Source organism: Echinops telfairi, unplaced genomic scaffold, assembly GCF_000313985.2.
Source record: "Echinops telfairi isolate 266 unplaced genomic scaffold, ASM31398v2 ScPeMD7_1713;HRSCAF=2227, whole genome shotgun sequence".
Lineage (NCBI taxonomy): Eukaryota > Metazoa > Chordata > Mammalia > Afrosoricida > Tenrecidae > Echinops > Echinops telfairi.
Window position 1 is genome coordinate 7458621 of NW_022105611.1, and position 7650 is coordinate 7466270.

The window sequence follows — 7650 nt, forward strand, 5'->3', positions numbered from 1 at the left end:
CAGTAACATAACTTTCAGCATCACAGCAACACACTAACTACCACAGTAGGACAAACTGATAAGTGGTAACATATCCCAACAATATATTAAATACTATGAGTAAGGTATGTATATCATATTATCAGAAATGAGGAAAAGGGCATTTAATTCTACTTGGAGGAATTAATGCAATAAACATTAGTTATATAATGCCTTTGAAATTTTGATGCTGATGATTACAATAAGAAGGCATTTAAATAGGCAGTGACTAAAGCTAATTAGGAATTGTAAGGGATCCAAGGAAAAGCTGTTCCACTCGGAGAAACCACAGATGGGGGGCAGGGGAGAAGGTGGTGGGAACGGGAGTGTGAATTCTTTCAGAATGGTGTTGTGATGAGGCTAGACCAGGATATGTGTGCTTATTTTGTTTTTTAATCCAATGAGCAAGTATTTTTGTGCACCCAGAATGTACCCATTGCTCTGTGACAGAAAGATATGGTAGTCTACTCTTGTAAAGATTGACAGCCTTGGAAACTCTATGGGCGCAGGTCTACTTTGTCCTTGAGGGTTGTTAAGAGTCAGAAGTAATTGGACAGCAGTGTGTTTAGTTTGCTTTAGGTATGGTGGATAATATGTTTTCCAGGTCCTGAGAACATATTGGGAAGCCAAAGACATTTCCTACCCTCAGGGGGTTTACGTTCAGGTGGGAAATACAGCAAGCAGAGAAATATGAAAGAAATGCAAACAGTGTAAAGGGTTACAAAAGAAAATTAAGTGGGGTGAAAGAATCAAGAATGTTAAGAGGATAAGGGGAAACCTTTCTGAGGAGGTAACTTGAGTTGACTAAAGACGTAAGCAATGCAAATATCAGAGAGGAGCATTTCACAAAAAGCACAATGCAACAGTGTGCTCTGAGGCAGGTACAAGAATAACTTGTTTCTAGAACAGCATGAAGCCAAGAGTAGCCACAGAAATGGCCAGGGAGAAAGAGGTTGCAGAGGTATTCTCAGAGATGTAGCCATATCACTGATGGCTGCATAGGGTATATTGAGTCTAGATAGTGTCCACAGGCAGATGATCCAAGAGAATACAGTTAGCCTTAGGTCCTTGCAGCAAGCTGATGGCTGCATGAAATAGACTTTTTCCACTCGACCCTACAGGAGCAAGATCTCACTGACTACTACTTTCTTCTTTATATGCTTATCTTCTGGGCTTTGTATCTTTGTCCTCTTAGCGATTTTCTTCCTCCTCTTTTGGCCAGAGGTTCTAGACTGTTAATGATTACACATGTGCTTTACTAGGCTTGTTCCCAAGCCCCACATGCTGGACATCACTAGCTACGAGATCAACTCTTCAGACATTGGTAAAGTTGAACAAATCCTACACTAATCAACGAAAAGAAAGAAAGAAAGACAGACACCTGATAATAAGGAAGATCCAAATAGATTTTGGCACATATCTTCACAGATCTAGGATTATGGCTTTGAAGTGATTTATAAATTCTAATAAATTTTGCCTCAATGTTTTATCCATGTTGCAGTTAATGTATATGATTTTTAGAGTCTTAAATGTTACTGCTCTTACACTTGACAATCACCCAACAATAACAGCAAATCCCTGAAAAGGTTGGATACTTACAGCAGTCAAAAAGACCACCACAAAAATCTGAAGTGCAATTTATTACATAACAATGCAGATCTGGATCCAGAAAATAATGCCCTTTCTTCCAAGGTAGGCTGAAGAATTAGTAGAAGAGGTCTGCAAAAATGATATTGAATTGCAAAATGGGCCAACAGTACTATTCCATGAAATGCAACACAAATGATCATTGCTCTTATTTTTAACTCATTTGCTTAAACCCATATGCTCTTATATATTACATATCCATATGGACTTATATGTTCTAGCAATTCATCTAGATTCCAAATTCTAACCAATCTCTGTTCATACTAACTTATACCATAAAGCCACCCCATGCCTAATACCAGCCCTTCCCCAATCCAACCTTTCCTTAATTCCCCACTTTGAGATACTATTGAGACTGTTAAGGAGGGGATCCCCTTGTCAATAACTTTTTAACAATTCCAGAGTGTTATTATCAACAAGCTTCCATGGTTATTTTTCTGTGAAATGTGATAGGTGGAGTAGTGACCCTACAAAGATATCAATGCCCTAAACCCCAAACCAAAAACTCACTGCCATCCAGTTGATTCTTTTAGTGACCCAACAGGACTGTCCCTTTGGGTTTCTGAGGTTGTAAATATTTACAGAAAGCTTTATCATTCTCACACAGCGCAACTGGTGGGTTTGAACCACCAACCTTGTGGTTAGCAGCCCAATATGAAATTTACTATGCCACTAGAGCTCCTTGAATCCTAGAACCTATGAATATGTTATCCTTCATTGTAAGAGATTTTTTTCCCCACAAATGTGACTGCATGAAGGGTGAGAGCTTATCCTGTACTATTATCCTGTGGGACCAATGTGATTACAAGGGTTCTTGTAAGAGAAAATCAGAAAGTCTGTGGGAGGAGAAGACTGTGAAAATGGAGGCAAAGATTGGAGACATTCAGCCACAGCCAAGGGACCCTGGCCTCTAGAAGCTGGAAAATGCCAAGGAACTGATTTGTCTGCCGGAGCTCGAGAGAGAACTAGTTCTGCTGATATTTTTTATTTTAAGCCTGTAAAACGGATTTTGACTTGTACCATCCAGAATCTAAAATCAGTAAGAGTAAATTTCTTTTAAGTGACCAAGTTTGTGGTAATTTTGTTATACCAGCAATAGGAGACAAATACATGACTTTTGGTAGAGATTAGAAGTTATTGAGAGAGATGTAAAAAGTCATTGATGTTTTGAGCAGAGAAATGACATGATTTCATTCCCTGACTTCCTCCCTCTCCCACACGTCCCCCGGGACACACACACACACACACACACACACTCATTGTAGTGTGGATAACAGAATGTAACGCAAGAGAAGCAACAGGAGGTCCATGGTTGTCATCCAGGGGAGCAATGATGGTGAACTTGATCAGAAAATATATGGAAGAGAAAAAAAAAAACAGGCAACCGTAGGATGTATTTTGAATGTAGAATTAATAGCATTTGCTGGTGGACTGAATGGTGGGGCATAGAATCTGGAGACAGTGGCTCAACCAAGCATGTACAAAGATCACCCCCAGGTTGGCTGGTTTTTTTTGTTGTTTTTTTGCCTGAACAACTGGGTAAATGAGGAATGAGCGTCAATGCCATTGGAAAGAACCAGGTCATGAATTTGTATGTCTTGTGAAGGATCTTGAACCATTTCATAAAAGAAGTTGGAAAACATTGAAAAATTCTAAATACAGAATCCAGGAGCCATTTTTCATCACTTTTTACCATCATTCCTCTAACTGTGCAATCCTTTGGTCTTAAAGTTTATTGTGATGTAAGATATAAATTATTTAAACGTCCCACTATTGAGTCAGTTACAATTCATAGTGACTCTGTAGTATAGAGTACTATAGAGTAGTATAGAGAAACTCTTTGGGTTTCTAAGGCTGTAAATCTTTAAGGGCATAGAAAGCCTCATCTTTCTCTGGCAAAGCAGCCGGTGTACTTGAACTGCTAACTTTTTGATTAGCAGCCCAATAGATAACCCTCTATGCCATCAAAACTAAAACTAAACTCACTGCTCTTGTGTTAATTCTGGCCTATAGAAACCCTGTAAGACAGCCTCTTTGGGTTTCTGATGAGCGCATTCCTCTCAGGTATTATTGATACATCGTGAGCATTGCAACTAATGTGATGAGACAAAGTGGGTGTGAACTATTAAGTGGGGAACTAATCTACTCTATCAACTTTCACCCAGACTACAAAATTTTTTTAAAAATAGACAATACCTAGCTTCCTCAGGTGCAGCATACTTTCTCTCCCCCACTTACCTAGTTTCTTCTTTGTTGCCCCTCAAAGACTAAGATGCTTGTGAACAGTCACCATGTTTGTCTTGTATGCTCTTTTATCTTATATCTAGCATTGTATAACATATACTAAGTAGGAAAAAGTTTTGTAGAATTAATTTAGTCTGTCTAGGCGGTTGTTTCCAGTCTTGGCTTAGGGGACCATTTAAAGACTGAATTTTTTAATCAGAGCAATCCGGTTTTAAATATTGGTTTTGCCATCTAGTACCTGTTGAATCTGGGGGATGTTACTGAATTTCTAAGACTTGTTTGTTTTACTTCTATTAAATGGAAACTATTTTTTAGTTTGACTGAATGGGAAAAATGACAGTGTTTCTAATATATAGAAAGCATTGTGCTTGGGGACGTGGGCTTTGAACCGATCGTCATAGCTGATGCAGACCTGGAACAGATTGGCATTTATCAAATGTGAGTATACCAATCATGGTCTGTGGTTGGAACCAGAGACTCAGGAGAGGTGCTGGCAGCACTTTCAGGAGCTGATTTGGGAGACTGGGTTATTGCCAGTGCTGTGGAGGGCAGCACACAATCAAAGGAGCCCAGTGAGCCACCATCTTTGAGTGACTCATTTCTGTTTTGGGCTTGGGAGGATGCCTTTGTTTTCCAAGATAGAGATGCAATCTCCAGCAGGGCATCAACCCATCATTTCTCTAGTTCTGGTTATCATTCCAGTATATCCAAATCTTACAAATTTGGGGTCTATCCCAATTTCCCTTCGTTGACTGAACTGGGAAGCACTAGTTTGAAACCCTGATAAAAATAGCTGTTGCCACCCACGCCAAAATCTACCACATATCCTCTAATTTGGATAGCTTGGGAAATATCATGTGCTATTCAACTTTCCCCCTTAGCTCTGTTTGTGGTTCTGATCTTTTATAAGTAATTAAAGTAATAGTACTTCAATTTGGTGATCAAAGGTAAGAATTGATGGCTTCCCTATTGTAACAGTATTCATTTCCTAGAATGGTACATGCCATACAGTGGGTGTACAGCATATATTTTTGAATGGGTGAATGAATTATTGAGATGAGCCTGATACTCCAGACATTAATTATGAGATAAACATGCCCTATGTTTGAAAAAGTGGGAGGGGCCCATCAAATGAGAGCTTTGTCATGATGGTGTTGGAAGGAGTAACTACATTTATTATTCCATTCAGCATTCTACTGCTTGTCTATTATGCATCACCCACAATAATAGCATGGACATATCTCTATGTGCTCCAAGCTCATGTGAGCAATAAAACGAATGGGAGGGAAAAAAAGAGAAAACAGAAGGATAGACAAGATATTACATGAGTAACAAAAGGAAACTGCTAGAGGCTTACTGGGGTATGAAAGGACACTGCACATACTGGAATGGTATGGCTGGAATGCATGTGGGGTGCTGGTGAGAGATAAGGTTCTAAAGCAGTGGTTAAGCTTAGGCCAGATCACGAAGGGCCTTAGAGGCCAAACGAAGAAGCTGATTTTGTTCTCAAAGGGAGCAATGGGAACCTACTGATGATTTTAATGATGGGCTTATGTTAATCTTGATGGAAAGAGACACTTGCAACTTTAAAAAGATCTGGATTGGAGGGTAGATATAGTCTCATAAGAAATTGAATAATCTAGATGGGGAAGAGACCATGAGCACTGGAATAAAGGCAACAGAAGTGGTGTTAGAGAAGATAGGGTTGAGAGATACAAGGAAGTTAGACTGGATGAGAGACAGAAGAGAAAGAGCAAAGAATGAATTATAGGTTTCTGACTAGGGATTCTAAGCAGGCAGTGAGGTTATTAAAGAAAACAGGAAACAAATGATCATGCTGTATGAAGGTGGGTAAGGACAAGAGAAGTTCAACTTTGACCATATAGCACGTTTGAAGCATCTATGGGGTTTCAGATAAAGATGTTGTTGGAACAGACCAAAGAAATTAAAAGACAGAGAAAGTATCTAAGATAGGTAAATCAGTAATTCTAGTCTTAGAACGCGTCCCAATTTTCCTCTAAATTCCTGCCTTTTAGTTTACAACTGTATATAAACAATCACAAACTCTTTCCAAATTTAGGAACTTCTAAATATACCCTTTAAGAAAAAGTACAGTGATGTTTCTAACAAAAGCTAGTTTGTTAATAGGAGAACGTGCTCAAAAATATTTGCACAAAGGTGGTCTGTAATAACCTCAGTGGCAAAAGTTAACAGGAAAATATTCCTAGAATGCCACTCATAACAATATAATAAGTCTGCTGCTTTTCCTTGAAGTAACTTTTACATTTCCCCTGAAAGATTATATGTGTAGCTATCTAAGCTCTTGTGGGCCAATAGGAGGTTAGACCAAATTGGTAACTGATTCAGTGGACTCCTTAGAAAGCATCGTTGAGAACATGTTTTGAGAATTGGGTCAGTCCACTGCCCAGGAATATGGGGCAGCAAGTTGGGTACTGAAACACTGATGGATTGCAGCTGCACTAATGAAGGTCATTACATTTTTGTGATTGGGACTGGCTTGACAGGAATGTAGCTGGCTGGTTTAAGAACTTTATGTTCTTGGCAAAAGCAATGGTGCTACAGACCTTCACCAGCCAGAGTGGGGATAAAAAGGGAGGGGAAAAGGAGGGGATTACCCAATTCAATACGCTACAGAGAACGTTAAATATTAGCTTTGCATCTTTCGGGAGTCACCAGATTGAAGCACAGTACTGTGGAGTTGGCTGGCAGATGGTGTACACAGACTTTCTCTTGAGTATGTTAGCATTTCATTTGAAACCAGTGAGATTACATGGCCATGTAACATGCATAGCAACTTTAAAACTTATTCACAGACCTGGCTGGCTTCAATGTTGGGCCTAATACAATTTTATAAGAACCCTTTAACAGGTTTTCTGGATCTCTCGGAACAGATTCCCAGGTTCTCTAAATGGTTCCTCTAAAAAGTCCACAGGGCAGTGTCAATGTCTTCCTTTCCCTGAAAATCTGGCTCACCAAACAAGAGAAGAGGCCAGAGAGAAGAAAGAGTAAACCAAGAGCGATGGCAGGTAGTGATGTCTCGATTCTTTGAATGGGACTTCTCCATTTACCACCTCTCACTTCCTTCTATGGTCTGGATCTTTAATCACCACAGCAGCCAGCCTTGTAGGGCCACGTTAATCGCTATTGACATCATCCTACTACTTCCCTTTTCAAATTCCAGTGAAGCTATGCGTTTCCTGTCCTGGTTGACACTCTCGAGAATGAACACCGGCCTGTTAGGATCTAAATTTATACCGGCAGCAACGTGTCGCGTTTTCAGAGATAAACAAAAACAGGTGATATTTCCAAAGCCACTCCGGGAGAGGGGGAAACCCTTCTGGGCGAAGCGAACAGGGGTAGCGTCAACAGTTTCAGACTAGGGCGAGGCCTGCTGGCAGGTTCCAAAATCCAGCCGACACAGCCTTTGCCTTTTCCTTCGCGCCCAGAGGCCGGCTCAGGGCGTCCCCAAACACATGGCTGCGTCTGCTGGGACGGTCCCGTAGGCCCGAGCCTGGCTGCCCCCTTTCCGGGCGCAGCCGTGCCCGCCAGCTGCTCCTCCTCTTTGTCAAGTCGTGGGTTCCCACCAGGGGCAGAAGGGCACCCCTGGGGGCGGGGAGGGGGATGCCAGCGGGGTGACCCCGACAGCCCCGCAGCGCAGCGCTCCCGGGGGCCAGCCGAGCATCGCCCCGCCCTCCCCTCTGTGACCCCCGCGGACCCAGC